Consider the following 17,667-nt stretch of genomic DNA (forward strand, 5'->3'; position numbering starts at 1 on the left):
GTTTTTTTCTAATCTATTTTACTGTTAATGTAGTTAAGGCAATGCCATTTGGCATAGGGAATGGCTGACTAATTACTGCACAAAATGATTATTGATGATTCATTCATCAGGCTTGTTGTTTGCAGGGTGAGTGTGTGTGTGTGTAAATACAGCACAGAGTGTGATGTAAATTTACTGACAAACTGCTGGTCATTTCTTCCTGTGACACAATGTGTGCACATCTCGACTGGTGGTCCACGCAGTATTTCACAGCGGGATCTCGCAAAAGTTTATTCTCCACATACATCATACTAGGTGAACAATGGTTTGTAATTGCAACAGCAAATTATTGTGTGATCACTCGAGCTGTCTCCTGAGCCGCTGCGAGGCAATTAATTATAAATTCATGTTTGTTATAGTGATTCCAGACAAAAATAGGAAGAGCGTGTTCATAAATATTTAATCAAGCAACCAGGAAATTGTGGTGACAGTAATTACTGATGGACGGCAAAACACTGTATCAGTGTCTACGAGCCAGCCACTAAAACACTTTCTGGACACCATCTGGTGGTAATATTACAGAGACTTTGTGAGGGAATAAAAGGTAATAAGTAAATAAAATGAGGAGAGAAGGTGAAAAGACACGAAATAATTATATATACACACATACATCATTTACCTTACCTTGTCTGCATTATATTTTCAAATGTGATACATATTTCTCACTAACCATTTACCAGGAAGTCTGTACATCCTTGATAATACACCATTTTAATTCTAATGATTACAGGCGGAAAATAACCTGCACCATGAGACATGCAGCATATTGTGTTTTATTATAACAACTAAACTATGGGGTGCCGTTTGTAAAGTGGCTCATGCTGAAAATAACATCAACATTTTGCCACATTTAGCTTCAAACAATGTTTAAAAAAGTGTTGTGAATTTTTTAACGTCACCTTTTACCACATTTACAGCAATATTTGTTAACTTCGAAATATATTAAATCGTTAAATCTAAATATTAAATCTAAATCTAAATCTAAATCTAAATGTTAAATCTAAATGCTAAGGACCATATTTTGCTATGATGACACACACGGACTCACAAGGTGAAAACAGCACCAGTCATTGCGACGTTGTTGTGGCTGGTAACAAGGTTAGCAAATCCAAAACTGTTATTAATGTGCTATGTTGCAGTTGTGTTTCAAGAGACATTTTCTCCTTAAAAGTATGCTCGTGCAACTCATTTGAATTAGCAAATACATTTTGTCATGAATATAGTGCCTCCAAGATTCTTTCTTAATCAACATTTTGAGGAACAGTTGAGAGTAAAGGTATCTGCAAAATGTGATTGCATTCCATTAACAGTGGGTTACATTCAAGTCATACAGCCCTCTAATGGCTGTGGAAATTATGGATCTTGTCAATCAAAGCAAATGAGGAAATAGTGTAACACTGAGTAAGTTTACATGCACAAAATATTGCAGGTTTGCCCTTCCCATGGCTAATGAAAGTAAATATTCCACTAATACTGCTGTTTACATGCAGCCGTGCATATTCTGATTAACATGCTCTAACATGCTGTTTATCACGTCCACATCACGCTTGTCAGTCTGGTTCTTCTAATCAAAACAGAATTTGACAGTGGCAGACATGTTGGAACGTGGCAGCTCGGCCTCCCTCTTTAAATTCCTTCAACCACCTTCTTGAAAAGGTTGCAATATTTGCACATATTCAAAAACGTGTTGATATCCAAGTCTTTAAAGTTTAAAAGTAGGAGTGTTTCTCCTTCAGACCAGAAATGTCAGCTTTTCTTTTGGGCATGCATCTCTACGCCAACCATGCAAACTGTTGGCGAGGTGGTTTGTGTAAAACTGTAAGCTACGGTGGCCGAGACCCGCCATATGCAAATAAAAGTAACACTGTAAACAAAAATAGATGCCACTGCAAATAAAAAGAAAAGCTTCTGCAAATAAAAAGAAAAGCTTCTGCAAATAAAAGAAAAGCGTTGCAAATAAAAGAAAAACGTTGCAAATAAAAGAAACATCGCAGCAAATAAAAAAAATAAGCGATGCAAATAAAAGAAACACCGCAGCAAATAAAAAACATAAGCGATGCAAATAAAAAAAGCCACAACGGAAGTGGATTACCGGGGACTGTTTTTGCCGATGCACCGGTGTTTTGTGAGAGGAGAAGAAGAAGACGAAGAAGAAGACGAAGAAATAGAGAACGGAGAAACAAGAACAGGAATACAAACTGGAAAACGAACAAGAAAGTAAGTGAAAATGTTAGTGTTTAATGTCGCTACGTGTACTTTTTAATGTGTTATTTGGTGAGGTCATGTAGCCCCAGGTTTGAAGTTGAACTGGACGATGCCGGTGTATTGTTAGCTTCGGCTAACACGGAGAAACCCAATGTGTGGTGCGGAAAGACCTCGAACGAGAGGAGAATCAAGTTCGGTAACTTTACTAGAATATGCAGAAAAACACAGTTACATGTCCACCGCACGCTGTCACTCCAGAGCAGTGTCTACCCCAGACAAACACAACTAACAACAGGTACTGAGAGCCCGGAATGAAAACACATCTGAGTGGAAACAACTGAGTTCCGGCAGCTTAATGCGGTCGTTGTTGTTGTTTTTAATCATTAATCATCAAGCTAACAATAATCTAAGGCGTGGGTAACAATAGTTATTTTGATGAATGTGAGGTTGAAGCTGTGTGGGGTGGCCAGGGACTTTTGAGAAAGTACCATAATGTCAGATTGAGGTACGGAACGAAAACAACTGACGGCTAAAATGTTCATGCAATTGAAGTCCAAAGCAACCTAATGATACTTGATTTTTTTTTTTGTTGCAGATGTATTGTCCTTTTTGATGTTCGCTTCAGGTGTGCCATGTGTGCCTCCTGCTGGTATGAGTCCTCTGCCACGCCTTCAATTCCTGTGTTCTACAACGTCAACATTCCCAATGGCGAATACCTGTGCCAACATTTTAAAGCTTCCTCTTTTGGACACTTATAGTGCCTTCAAAGCCAACATGGACTTTGGCATCAAGAATTCCCCCGGCTTTGGGTGCTTTTAGACAATTAACCTGTGGTAAAAGTTAATGTTGCCACACACAGTCTCACTCACTAGTGTAGTTTTAATGTAGTGAGGAAGAGAGATGTTTGTGAGAGTTTCTGTCTATTTTCATGGCAGATTTGTGATATTTGTTATATATTTCATAGCACATTTGTTATGTTATACATTCTGTTGCACATTCAAACATAAGTTGCACAGCAACATTTTTTTTTTAAATATTTTGTTTTGTATTGCAAATACGTGGTCTGTTGTCAACACCACACATTTTTATTGTATTATTAATTGATAACAGGAATGGGCTTGCAGCTTCAGCTTGTTTCTATAATAAAAAATACCAAACTACAGACTGTTCTTTTTTTCAAAGATTTTTTGTCAGGCATAGACAACTTTATTTGAGACAGGAAATGACAGGAGAGAGAGGGAAATAACATGCAGCAAATACTACACATAAAAAAGTTTGTTTCGGTGTTGTCACAACACAAATATGTCCCTTAAAGTTTTACAGACCAGCCATGTTTTTCAGGGTGATGTAGTTCTCTACAGCTGATTCCCACTGCAAAGGAGCTGTTAGACCACTCTGTCGTTGTAGTTCTCCAAAGAGAGTTTCATGCTCATCCTCACCAGGAGTTGCTGGCACTGGCATGATGCTGGTAATGTGGTTCAGGGTTTGGGCAGATGCTGGGAAACCACAATTGCTCCCATCAAATCTAGGAGCAAGTACAGAAAAGTGTTCACACTGAGCAACACATCAAGAAAGTTTAGCTTTCCTGTTAAGTTTTACTTTCATGGTCATTTCAATTAACCCCAGAGTTTCTTACAGGACAAGGAGAGACCCAGAGACCCAAAGACAAGCAATGATCTTAGGTTTTACTAAGTGTCAAATATTAGAGAAAGCACTACACGTGAGGGAAGACTTTATTGTGAATTTTAATTTTCGTTGTCGTTATTATTAGTAAATTATATAACTTAATCCAAAATACTATAAGGAAAACTCTTTAATTAATACTCACCTTTCAGGTACGTGATACATTGCCTCTGGTTTACCAGATGGGCACCGGGATTGGTGAACAGGACGAATGGTGTGAGTATTCCAGTACAGCTTGTATTCATCCAGCTCTTTCTGCAGGACTCCCAGGAAGCAGTATCGTACCAACTTTGTGTGTGCAGGGCTGCCATTGAAGAGATGCCTCTCCCTCAAGTCACTGAACAGATCCATCCAAAATTGGCTCCTAGATAGAAAACAAATTTTATTCATCCAGGTCATCATTCTTCAAGAGGTGTAGATTAATCTACAAGTCCATTTACTTCTGACTCATGCCTTTTGGAGATTTCACTACAATATACCATTTCCTTTAAAAAGCACAGCAATATACATAGGATTTGAGAAATAATATAAATGCATACAGAAAATACAATAATCCAGGGTTAAGTAAAACATAAATGAATTAAAAGCAACAAAAACCTTTGTTTCCGGAAGTAGGACCACCAGCTTTCAATCCTCTGGTTGGATGTTGAAGTGCCATACATGTGGCTTTTAGCTCCTGCAAACTCGTCTGTATGCTCTGATCTCAAGGTACAGTGAAGGGCGGCCATTATTCCATTTTCAGTGCCGCAATCTGTGCGGAGCCGCTTTGGAAAAACTCCATGCTCAGCTACACAGTTGATGTAGTTTTGAGCAATTACTGAAGGGTCGTTGTTGGTCTTTCCACAATTCAACCACATAATTTTTCTGGAGAAGCCATCAATGCAGCCACTTATGGCAATTCCAAAAGGTTTTAATTTATCATACCCATCGACGTGCCAGGTTTCGTTTGGTCCCATTGAATGATATGCCCTTCGAACAAATCTACGTTTGCAGCGATTCTCTGTTCCACATGGATCCAGCTCTGCCATTAGGCGCATCACATCGTCTCGTCTGACGACAAGAGAGTGTTTCTGTTTCAGAATCTGCCACATTGCTCTATACCCTAAAAGCTGGCCTGATCCCTTTAGCTCCTCAGAAATAGCTGCCTGCACAGTAGCAATTGGAGTGTAATTGATCCTTCTGGTCAGGCCTGCATCTTTTAGTCTTCTTTCTAGATTGCGAAGACTGACTGATATGTTGTGTTTGGTTTTCAGTAAGTCAACTATTATTTCATAACTATGGCCCTCTGTGAAATATTTTTGGATAAGTTCATCCACTGAAGTAGCTCCAGGACCTGAGGGGTAGAAAGGAGGACACTATATTAGAGGCTAAATGATGAACTGCATAATTAACTTTTTCAATTTTTACAGAGAGGTGAATAAATAAGATTGTTTAGATTATCATGTGTGGGTGACATGGTAGTTAGTGATTAGAGTTATTGAGGAATCAAGCTATTCAATGCACTCGTTAAAATTAATTAATTGAAAATGTCTTTATATTAAAGTAGCACAGTGCAAAACATTCAAAACTGTTGCATAGGACTGATTACTTTCACACAAGTATTATTGTCACTAAGGGAATAAGTTACTTGATTAAGAGCGATTTTTTTTTACAGGGATCAGTAGCCTACTAGACTAAGATGCATTCTTAACTTTTCATGTCTTCAAATTCATTGTATTCCACATGCCTGTTATGGATTTCACCGTATGAAGTGACTAACAGACAGTGTATTCTCTGAAAAAAATAGCAATCAATCGTGTTTAAGAACCCCATTAACTGTCAGAAAAAAAATTTACCTTCATCTTGAAGACTCCTTAGGAACCTGACATTTCTACAGCATGAGCCACAATATACCAGGACGGATGGAAGGTTCACCCCACAGAATGGACAAAACATGACCTGGTAAATGACATAGCAAAGACAGTTAAGTTTAGGATTCAATCTGACATTATGGTACTTTCTCAAAAGTCCCTGGCCACCCCACACAGCTTCAACCTCACATTCATCAAAATAACTATTGTTACCCACGCCTTAGATTATTGTTAGCTTGATGATTAATGATTAAAAACAACAACAACGACCGCATTAAGCTGCCGGAACTCAGTTGTTTCCACTCAGATGTGTTTTCATTCCGGGCTCTCAGTACCTGTTGTTAGTTGTGTTTGTCTGGGGTAGACACTGCTCTGGAGTGACAGCGTGCGGTGGACATGTAACTGTGTTTTTCTGCATATTCTAGTAAAGTTACCGAACTTGATTCTCCTCTCGTTCGAGGTCTTTCCGCACCACACATTGGGTTTCTCCGTGTTAGCCGAAGCTAACAATACACCGGCATCGTCCAGTTCAACTTCAAACCTGGGGCTACATGACCTCACCAAATAACACATTAAAAAGTACACGTAGCGACATTAAACACTAACATTTTCACTTACTTTCTTGTTCGTTTTCCAGTTTGTATTCCTGTTCTTGTTTCTCCGTTCTCTATTTCTTCGTCTTCTTCTTCGTCTTCTTCTTCTCCTCTCACAAAACACCGGTGCATCGGCAAAAACAGTCCCCGGTAATCCACTTCCGTTGTGGCTTTTTTTATTTGCATCGCTTTTCTTTTATTTGCAACATTTTTCTTTTATTTGCAGAAGCTTTTCTTTTTATTTGCAGTGGCATCTATTTTTGTTTACAGTGTTACTTTTATTTGCATATGGCGGGTCTCGGCCACCGTAGTAAACAGACAAGAGACCGTGTGCTGCAAACTGCAGATGCATATTCCAAATGCAATGTATACACACCCAAATAATGCTATTAAACCCACATAATACTGGCATATTCCACATCATAATTGGAAAATACAACATTGGAAAAAGGCCTAATTCAGAAAATCTATAATATGCTGTTTAAATAGCCCACATCCATTTCAGAAAATTTTCAGACTCTGAATCATAGTGGAATATTAGCACGCATGTAGACATGCCCATTGTTATAGAGCCACGAAGACTGTGGAGGGAGGGGGTCAGGAGTTAGTCAGTGTTTGTGTCTTTTAATCATGACCATCGTTCCCTAACCTTGACCAACTAGCAAACCAAACCAAAGCTGAACCACAGCGGTGTCAGATCAGAACAGGGTTTTACTTATGAAACATAATTTGTAGCAGTTTTAGAAGGCACGGACAAACAATGTCATCTCGTCAAGCATCAGATGAGAAAACGCTTATGTGTTGCTCTGTAGGGCAATGACAAACAATGTAATTTGATGTTTAATTTGGAGGACTTGCTGGGCCTGGCTCGCAGTCAGCATTCTAATTTATCCCAAAAGTGCTGAATAGGATTGAGGTCAGGCCACTGTGCAGGCCAGTTGAGTTCCTCCACAAACTGGGAAAGGCATTTCTCTATGGACATTGTGCTTGGGGGCACTGTCATGTTCTGCACTGCAATTTTTCTTTTACTGTTTGACTCATATTTTTGAACTTTGGCTCATTTTTATCTTCTTTTTATTTAGTGTTAAGAAGTGTCTTGTTGGTCTTATATCATACCTTCCTGTGTTATGTAAAGCACTTTGGATTTCCTTGTTGTTGAAAGGTGCTGTACAAATAAGCTTGCCTTGCATATCTGGATACGGGACCCTGACCTGCTTTTCTTCAGCATATATACCCTCCTACTCCTGTGTATTTTCAGTCCAAGGTCATTTTAATTCCATCTTGTTCGACCTTCCAGAGAAAGAAAAAAAAAGTCTGGTGGGTGATGTGTCCCTTGATTACTCAGTAAATGACTTTACCATCTAAATGACGGAACTCACTGGCCTCCTCTCACAGCCATTCAGACATACAGTATTTATACAGTCCAATATTTAAAGTCTCCTCTGTTCCACTTTGTCTCCCTTTGGTGCAACTGTCAGACTTTAAACTTGAGTAAAAGCAACTCTCTGACTGTTAAGTGTGTCAAGACAAATAGCCTCTTTTCTGCCTTTTCATCCTGGCTTTTAATTCTTTTCCAAGCACTTACTCAAGCAATATATCATATATAATGATCGCAGGGTCACTGCAGTACTTGTTATACATCACGCTATGTGCTCATTTAGCTGCAGCATTGACTGTCAGCCTCTGTGGATAAGAGCATGTGCTAAATGCATTACCCTTTTACATGTAAAAGATAATGTACTGGCTGCATGGATAATCTGATAATATTCTGCTGTGTGCACAGAATGATATTTTCATCTGACAAAGCTCCTCTCTTCATTGCTTTTGTCTTGCAGGATCCTCTGAAGCATGCACAAAACAGAGGATAAATAAATAATAAAACAGAAAAATCAATGAGCCACATCTAGACAGACACAGGCTATTTTCACCCCAGATTGTTATTCTGTGATGGTATTTACAAAACTTCCAAAGACCACAGTGTTTCTAGACTGTGAGCCCAATTATGGTTAGCCTGTTAAACCCTTTGCCATTGATTTCTTTTCAGGCTCCATGTGCCAGTCCTGATGTGGGTGTGCTGAGCTGGAATCAGTTCCCCCGAAAGACTCTGAAATGGAAAGCCTTGTTTCAGCCTCTCTGCACCAAATTAGATTGCGTCCTTGTGTCAAGGGGAGTTGTTTGTTTTTGTCGAGTTTCTCTTTGTCGAAAGGTCAAACGAGCAGGCCTAGAGTGTCCTGAGCAGCCTTTTGTCACACATTATTTATGGGTATTCCACCACAGATGCACAGTAAAGGCCTGGGCTATACAGTTGATATAAGAATACAAGGCTGTTCCCTCTCTGCCAAATGGTGTTTCAGCATGGGTCAAGACAGGAGCAAGTCTACTAGACTGCGAGACTGTAACTGTAAGAAGAGAAATTTATGACACAGTACACAAAGAGGATAAACCGGTACAGGAAAGCTGTGAAGTTTGTGAGATCTTAAACTAAAAACAAAAATACAATATTGGCAGAGGAGAGTCTGGCACAACAGATGCTGACTGGATGCTTTTTCCCCCCTCTGCAGCTGAGAGTGGTGGAATAAATCAGTGTCAAACTCAGAGCTAATGTGAAACACGTGATGGTCAGTGACAGTATGAATGATGACTGCATTATTGAGCTATAAACTGCAGTCCCAATTTGACAATAGTAATGGTTTGCTTCCTGGACAGATTTTTGTCAAGCGTGAAAGGAAGCTATATGTCAAACTGTACTATATCTACAGGATGTGGCGATAGAGAGAGTGAAAAAAAAAAAAAAAAAAGGTTTCCACTTCTTTGTCATTTCACAGTTTGAGATCTCCAAACAGTGAGTGTAATCACTCAGCCAGCGGTGAGTGGATTCAGGCAGTTTCTCAAATGAGACGAAAAAAAAAAAAAAAAAAAAAGGTAATTTAATTTCATTAAAATAAACCATTATCCTGATGAGATGCCAATAACAATTTGCAGCTAATCATGGTCATATACTTCATGTAATAACATTTCCATTCATGAAGTAACATTTTAATTTTGGTGTTTTTTTTAATTTTTTTAATTATTTGGTTCAATTAGAAATTGATGGTTAAGAACTGGATTTTTCAAGAGTGTGAAAACTTGAACTGATTATGTTAGTAAAACGACATATTAGAAATTTGCTATGCCTCAAAACAAATGCAATGTTGTCAACTGTTATTATACAGATACAAATTTGATAACATTACAGCGATTATTTGACTATGAGCTGCAAATTTAAACCCTATTTTGTAAATGTTTAACATTTAAAGATGGGGAGGGCAATTTTACTTTGGCATCACTGAGCAAAAATCCCATAATAAACTTCAACCACGTATTTCAAGTGGTCTTGGTGAAAACTCGATTTCTGTACCTCCTCTGTTTTCAAGCTTTGGAAAATCTGGCTCATGACAAGAACCTTTGGCCAGTCAGAGGTCATTGTAAAGAGAAAGGTCTTTTCCTTTTGGCTGTTCTACAAATGCAGATGCGTGTGCATGTCCCTTTGATTAAAGCCTGATTCAATGGAAAAGAATCTTGCAGAGAAAGTTGCTATTTCAGCATTGGCAACAACTGCCTACACTGCAAAGCAACACACAAGAGAAAGACTAACTTAGCAAAACAAGGGTCTAAAACAGGGGTCCTCAACATTTTTCAGGCCTAGGCCCCCTTACCTGAAAGAGAGATGGAGCAGGGACCCCTGTTGAAGACACAGGGTCTACAATAAATGAAACAAAACGTGTCATTATTAGTAAAGTGTTTCACAGACAGAGAGAAAATGTTGCCAATAGTTTAGCCTTCTGCTAACCAGAGCTAGAGGGTTATGGCTGCAGTGATTCAAGTTCATTTCTACGTAGCTAACATTAGCTAAACCCTCAAATCAGTGTGTCCTGAGCCTCACTCCCCACCACTACAGACCACCTCGCTGGCAGAGTGGCGAGCAGCGTCGGAGACAGACCTCAGCGCAAACCAGCAAACAGCCAGAATTTGTGGGACAGCAAACTTTCTGTTGCTGCGGTAACAAAGGTTAGACTCTGCGCTGCTGCAAGACACCAGCCAGTGTGACACCCAGCGCTGGGGGTTTGTGCCAGCCCAATTCAAGCAGTCAATGTTACAGCCACAGGACTGGGGTGGCTAACTAGCCAATTCTTATTGTACTTGCGGTCTGATAAACAGAAAAAGAGAGCAGTGCATGGATGGGTCTAAGCAAATGTACTCCGGGCTTCTCTATATTAAAATGAAATTTAAAGAATGAGAGATAAATAATGCTGCCTGGGTTACTTTTTTAATCAACAAAAAATAAAAAGTTTTGCACATACTGTAAGTACATGCTACTGCTACATGCTACCATTTAGGAGCATAAACATGTAAAAGACGGGTGATTTGTAAATATGAAAATAAATTTCATCCTGTAGTGCAGTGCACTTGAGGCAATATGATTTTTAATATGACTGTGTAGGCCTTTTGATATTTATATGAAATGTCAAGTGAATTACAAGCATATTCTTTCATTTAGCTGATACGAGTGAAAACAGTTCTACCTTGACCACTGCACTTTCCAATTTAGTCAATGAGGGTTTTAAATCCCCAATGATATCAAAATTTCAGATCTAAATTAGGCTTTTTACAAAGCAGCTGTGGCCACTTTTTTCTCTCTGAATGAAGTGAATATTGATGATGATGTTTACACAGGCCCACACGCTGAACATAAATGATTTTGAAGATATTTTGTTCACATGTACTACAGCCAGTACTCAGAAAGAATGCAGTCCATCATAAATCTGAAAGAAGTAAATGTTTGACAGGGTCTGGGCTGGATCAAAACTCCCAAAAAATATTATTGGTTTACAGATGACAGTGGTTTCTACTGAAGAATCTGTTTAAAATTCTTGAAGCTACTAAACTCAAGTGGAGCCACGATGGAATCATCACATCTGGAAATACTGCACATCATGTGGGCAAGCACAAGTATGGAGAGAGCATATTTATTCCAAAAACAGAATGTATGGAGGGAACATTTATTTATTTTTTATACTGAGCAATTTCAGAAGATTTAACCAGCACTTTAAAGGGATAGTGCACCAAAAAATGAAAATCCAGCCATTATCTACTCACCCATATGCCGATGGAGGCTCTGGTGAAGTTTTAGAGTCCTCACAACACTTGCGGAGATCCAAGGGGAGAAGGGGTAGCTACATAACTCCACCTAATGGAGGCTAAAGGCACGTTTGGAAAAACGTCATTTGACCCACACTGTAGCATGTAGCTCTAACTGCCTCTTTGTGCACCGCGTTCACGTGTGCGTGCTTGCGCGCAAGACCAGCAAAAGCATGTGAACACACACGAACTTCAGGATACTTGGATGACTATGGACGAGAAGTATGGAGATATTTTGTGGTTTCAATTATGTGTTTATGGACGTTTGAATCTGGGGTGCTGTAAGCCTCCATTAGGTGTAGTTGTGTTGCTACCCCCTCTCCCCTTGGATCTCCGCATGTGTTGTGAGGACTCTAAAACTTCACCTGAGCCTCCCTCGGCATATTCGTGAGTAGATAATAGTTGAATTTTCATCTTTGGGTGCACTATCCCTTTAAGGTCTTGTGTGTAAGATTTAGGGAAATTTAGTGGCATCTAGTGGTGAGGGTTGCAAATAGCAACCACATGAAACTTTTCACGAATTAAATTCCCCAAGTGTTATTGTTCAGGAGGACTTTACCAGGACCCGAATCACAGCAGATGTCTCCTTCTCTCCAAAACAAACAGAGCATGTGATTAAAACTGGTAAAAACACTAAAAAAAAGCAGTCATGTTACAAATCAGCATTTCTTCCACTCTGTTTGGCATGTGGCAGACAGGCTGCTTAACCAACACCTGCTATGTTGCCTCACCTTTTTCCTGTGATAACTGAATGTGTGCTCACCTTATTTCTGATCCAGACTTTCAGGAGGATTTTACAGTGAGCAGCATTATCTGCAGAGGTCTCCTCCTCTCCAGAACAAATGGACCCAGTGATTTAAACCAGTAAAAACACTATATAGAGTAGTTTCAGGTTACATATCAGTGATTCTTCAATGCTGTTTGGCATGTCGGAGACAGGCTGTTAGCCTAGCACCTGCTAGTATGTGCTCACCTTTTTTCTTGACAGCTTAAGAGGCAGATGTTCATGAGGGTTTTAGCCGGAGTTAATAATAATCTGATGTTTTCCGATGCTTGTTGTGGTAGGGCTTCTAACTAAAATGGGTGACTCATAAACCTGAATGGCCCTTTCTAGAGCCAGTGTTTGGTTTATCCATTCAAGGCTACTGTAGAAACATGGTGGCAAACACGGCAAGGATTCGCTGTCTATGTAAATATAAACTGCTAATTGTAATATAACTAAAACACAGCAATGCTTATTTTCAGGTATACACAAAAAATTCCATATTCCATTTCTGCCAATGTATCTCCCAAAATCCCACACACTGAACCTTTATAGAAAGAATAAAATTTATTTCAGAATGATGAGTTTATGCTGATCAAGGTGTTTCTGTGGCATATTTTTATCCTGTCTCAGCTCTGATTCTGATTATTAGTGGAATAAAAATGTTCCCACGGTGTAAAAGCACAGCTGCTTATTTGCAATATCTATGTCAAAGGTCTGAGCAAACCAGGAAATAAGTGGTACGCATGGTGACATAAACTGTCATTTTTTCCGTCTGCCTGTTACATTGAATTAAAAAGGCCAGGTTGTGGCCTTTTATGCTGGAGGGGCAGGTCGAGAGAAGTCCCCAAGATGACTCCCTTGGTTTCTTTGAACTGCAGCCACGTAGCGACCGTCCTGCAGTATCTTTAGAGCGGCCGGGGGCTCGATAACGAAGCCGGGGATCACGAGGGTGTTGAGAGATTGAGAAATAAACCATATTGGGCTGCATGTTAGGAGGGCGATAAATGACATAAATCCTGCGTGCCAGTCAACATGCGATAACAGGTTATAGTGGGAAATAAAAAAAATGAGAAAAAACCTGAGGGCGAGGGGCCCTGAGAATAAAGATAATTATTTTTGATAAGGTGGAAATGGGAAAAGGGTAAGTTGATAAGCACAGGCAGGGTGACTGAACACTGTTGACACTGATATTCCCCTGCATAGCCAAAGACTTTCCTGCCTGCCTGCAGGGAAAGGTGGAATTGCTGTGGGGATACATCACTTTATAACCTATTGTAAGGATGCAGCTTTGTATTGTGGATCTTTTCTAAATAATCGTGCGTCATCTTCCATTAATATTTTCTGACTGGCTATTTGGCAGAGAGGCTTACACTGAACATTAAAAAAGACAGAATAAGAGATTTAATTTGCAGCATGAAAGCAACCAGTATTGAGGAGTACAAGGGTCATGGTCAAAGTGCCCTGACACTTTGTAAAAATAATGCTGCCATGACCCTGGAATCTGTTTTAATATCCCAAAGAGTCGGATAAAGTGAGTACAAAAAAAGAAGCTGAGAGAGGTAGAAAAAGTACAAGTACAGCAGAGCAAGCTGGGGATGGAGACCTGGGAGAGGCGGATATGGTTTGTGGGGAACGTGAAGTGTTTCTTAAAGAGCTTTCAGCTATTGATGGAAGATGGGAATAGCTAGATTTTTGACAACGTTCATCATTCCATGTTTGAAGGAATAGTTAGGTATTTTGGGAAATGTGCTTGTTTGATTCCCTGCTGAGACTTCGATGAGAAAATCGATACTGCTTTCATACATTTACCCTAAGTCTGGATCTACAGAGCCAGGAGGCAATTCACTTAGCCTAGCGAACTGCTCCCAGCTGGTATTACTAAAAAGTTTTAACACATAACTCCTCGTAAAACCACAGCTTGACGGTTTTATTTTTTTGTTTGTGTACAGTTTAATTGAGCTCTGTAACAGAAATGGTTTGCCAGTGCCTACAATTGTATTTTTGCTTACTGTGATGTCATTTCTTGGAGCATCTTCTAAATGCTTCATATCCCTAATATCTGTACAGCCTAAACTCAAAGGTTATGCTGGTAAGGAAACCATAATAACTGATAAAAATAGCGTAAAACATGATGACATGGATGACAGAAGCCTTAGCTTTCTGCTGCAGAAAGAATGAATGCTCTGGCTAGGTATTAGCAAGTGCACCATTATCTGTATCTGTTCAACCAACTAAATTATCCATAGCTGTACTCGGAATGGGCAGAGTCTATACCAGAGGGGTAGGGGTTGAAATGGACAGTGGGTTGGGCCTAATGGGAAGTTGTTATTTTAAGCATAACATTTATATGGATTAATCAGAAGCCTCAGAACTGAGCTTCAGATCATTTTTTATCACAAGATTATTAGATTTAACACGGCTACCCAAATGAGGATTTTCCTTTATCACACAGTTCATCATTCAGTTCAACCCTAGCTCTGAAGAGAAACAATCCAATTGTCAATCTCAGATGCTGGTACAGTAGGTGTATCTTTGAACTTGAGGGATAAAGGCCAGCTGTTTTCCATCTTAGACCTAAGTCATGTTCAACATTATCTACGTATACTGACATGGATGGAGCTTTCTGTTCGTACTCGGCATTCATTTTTTTCTGTCTTCGCGCATGTTTTCTCAAAGCTCACAAATGGAGAATGGAGGAGTGCCACCGGGGATTGTGAGGGCAGTGTAGAATAATTTAAGCTTGATATGATGGCAGGAAAGGATGAAGACATTTAAATAATGATGGAGCGGAAAAAAAAAAATCGGTATTAAGGTGAAAAGAATTCTCCGTTCCATATGTAGCAATGTATTTAATGGCCTATCAGAACACTGTCGTCTACATAGATGTTTGTGCAATGTCTACTCTGTTAAAAGTTATACTATTACGACCTCCTCCACTGTTTGTTGTGCCATTTGTTGTTTGAAAATTCTGACTCTGCCCTCTAGTGCCATCTACTAGCTGTATCTGTGCCATCATAAAGGACACATGGAATGTAAATAACCTTTGCCATGCTCTAATATAGGCGTATAATGTGCTTTATTGTATTAGTTCAATTGTAAAGGCGTGCTCTTATTTTGAGATGGAAAAGCCAGGACGTTCAAATTGTAAAGGCGGGTGCTTTTATTTTGAAAGGGCTTGCTGCCAGTAGTAGGACAGAAACCAAACAAATGTTGTGTATAGCGTAAATGCATCTACACAATGAGAGTTAAACATGGCTGGATAAGGGCACACGGTTTGTCTACATTTAATTTCATAGTGTGTTTAATATTGTGTTGCTTTGTAATTCTATTTTAATAGTTTTGTCTGAGTTGAGGGCGGCACGGTGGTGTGGTGGTTAGTACTGTCGCCTCACAGCAAGAGGGTTCCTTCTTCCCACAGCGTGGGTTTTCTCCAGGTACTCCGGCTTCCTCCCAAAGACAAGCAGATTGGGGATAGGGTAATTGGTGACTCCAAATTGTCCGTAGGTGTGAATGTGAGTGTGAATGGTTGTCCGTCTCTATGTGTCAGCCCTGCGATAGTCTGGCGAGCTGTCCAGGGTGTACCCTGCCTCTTGCCCAGTGTCAGGCTCCAGCCCCCCCGCGACCCTCAAGAGGATAAGTGGTAGAAAATGGGTGGATGGATGGATGTCTGAGTTGAAGTGAGCATGCGTGTATGCTAGCAAATTGCTACACTGTTGTTAGCCCAATGTGCCTATGTTTTTTTTTATGCTGAGGAAGAAATGTAATATTTTGTTTTTTCTTGCGGTGCGTTCATGGTATGTTTGGAGCTACATTATTGAAAATAAAACTTCATGAACCATCAGTGAAGTGCCAGACCATTAATCAGGGATGCTACATGGAAGTATGAAAGCAGAGACATTTACAACATTTGATACAGATGTATCTATTTTTATACGTAAAGGGAGTATAAATGAGCACTTAGAGATAGCTAAGCTAATTACCTCCTAGTGATCCGTACATAACACAGGCACAAGATTGCAATCAATCTTTTCATCCAGCTCTTGGCTAAAAAGGCCATTAAGCATATTTCTGAACTGTTGCAGTGGTGTGTCATAGCTTCTATCAAACACCTGAGAGCCTAAACCTTAGATTCAAGTCAACACCATTCATCCAACATAATCAATGAGTACAATGAGCTCAGCTTCAATGCTGACTTTGTAAACAGAGACAGCGGAGGCCAGCTATTTTATGTGTAAAATCTAAAGCTGAGCTGCCACAACACTGAAATATATGTGCACTCATAAATTTGATAGGTGCCTAATGTTTGTGACTACACATATTTTAAATAAATGATAGCCCACCTTTTGTCTCTGCAGATATAAAGTAAATTATTCTCGCCTTTCCGTGCCTCATCCTCCTTTCTGCCTCCTCTGTGCCTGTCAAACATTTCCTGCACTATGGGATAAAGTGAAAATTATTGAAAACCAAGCTTTAAGGCATCCTGTCAGGGGTATTTTTCACCCAGATTTGCACCACATGGTCAGGGCAGACTTTCCTGCCAAAGTGGTTCTCAACCTCCACATTTCTCACCAAGAAACCAGGAAAGAAAAATCTGAAAATATTTTTAAGTGCTCTTTAGAGACCACTAGGCTCAGAAAACAATGCTTCCATGGTTGGAATCCACAGATGCTGTAAATATTGTCCAATCCAGCTACAAAAATAATTAAATGTATATTAACAGTATCAACACATACTAGCCAACCCTTGCCCTTTCCCAGTTTCCTCGTGGGGTCACAATTCTGCCATACTCTGCCGATTAGTTACAAATTTTTACACTTTTTGTTTTCATTTCATTATCACAAACTTTTGCTGACACTGAGTGACATGTACAAGCTCTATAACTAAGAACATACTGTTTCCTCACATTTGGCACGTCTTCATGTCTCCTCCCTTTTCCACCCCTCTAGGACCTAACAGGGATGCCCATGTGGCCCGAATGGGTCGGACACAGCTGCTGGTGGACAGCTTGTCTCTGTGCTGCCTGCATTATGCATGCATAATTTGCAACAGGACGCTCTAGCAATGGTTTGAAGGGTGCATCTGGTTTGGTGGGATCTAGCTTGCCCTCCTCTGTTGCGGGTTACCCAGCTATTTTCCAGAGGCCGTGAGCCACCCATTCGACATCACCACATCCATGACCCAAGAGTGTGTGGGTTAGGGAGAACAGCCAGCTGTGGGTCCCTGGTGTAGGCCAACGCAAGCCTAGCCTCCCAGCTACTTTGACTCTGCTGAAGTAATAGGTTCATAAACCCAAAACTAAGCCAAATTAAATGTATTTAAAGGGATAGTGCACCAAAAAATGAAAATTCAGCCA

At 39.9% G+C, this 17,667-nt stretch overlaps 2 long non-coding RNA genes across 2 annotated transcripts; one reads left to right on the forward strand and one right to left on the reverse strand.

The window, feature by feature from the left end:
* The first annotated feature begins 2,036 nt into the window (after positions 1–2,036).
* LOC126397494 (uncharacterized) lies at positions 2,037–3,413 on the forward strand. The gene is made up of 2 exons (XR_007570665.1): positions 2,037–2,256; positions 2,840–3,413. It is a non-coding gene; the product is annotated as an uncharacterized LOC126397494 (long non-coding RNA).
* On the reverse strand, positions 3,412–6,520 carry LOC126397495 (uncharacterized). The gene is made up of 3 exons (XR_007570666.1): positions 6,396–6,520; positions 5,763–5,865; positions 3,412–3,769 (listed from the first exon to the last, which is right to left on the reverse strand). It is a non-coding gene; the product is annotated as an uncharacterized LOC126397495 (long non-coding RNA).
* Positions 6,521–17,667: the final 11,147 nt, after the last annotated feature.

Source organism: Epinephelus moara, chromosome 11 (genome assembly GCF_006386435.1).
Source record: "Epinephelus moara isolate mb chromosome 11, YSFRI_EMoa_1.0, whole genome shotgun sequence".
Lineage (NCBI taxonomy): Eukaryota > Metazoa > Chordata > Actinopteri > Perciformes > Serranidae > Epinephelus > Epinephelus moara.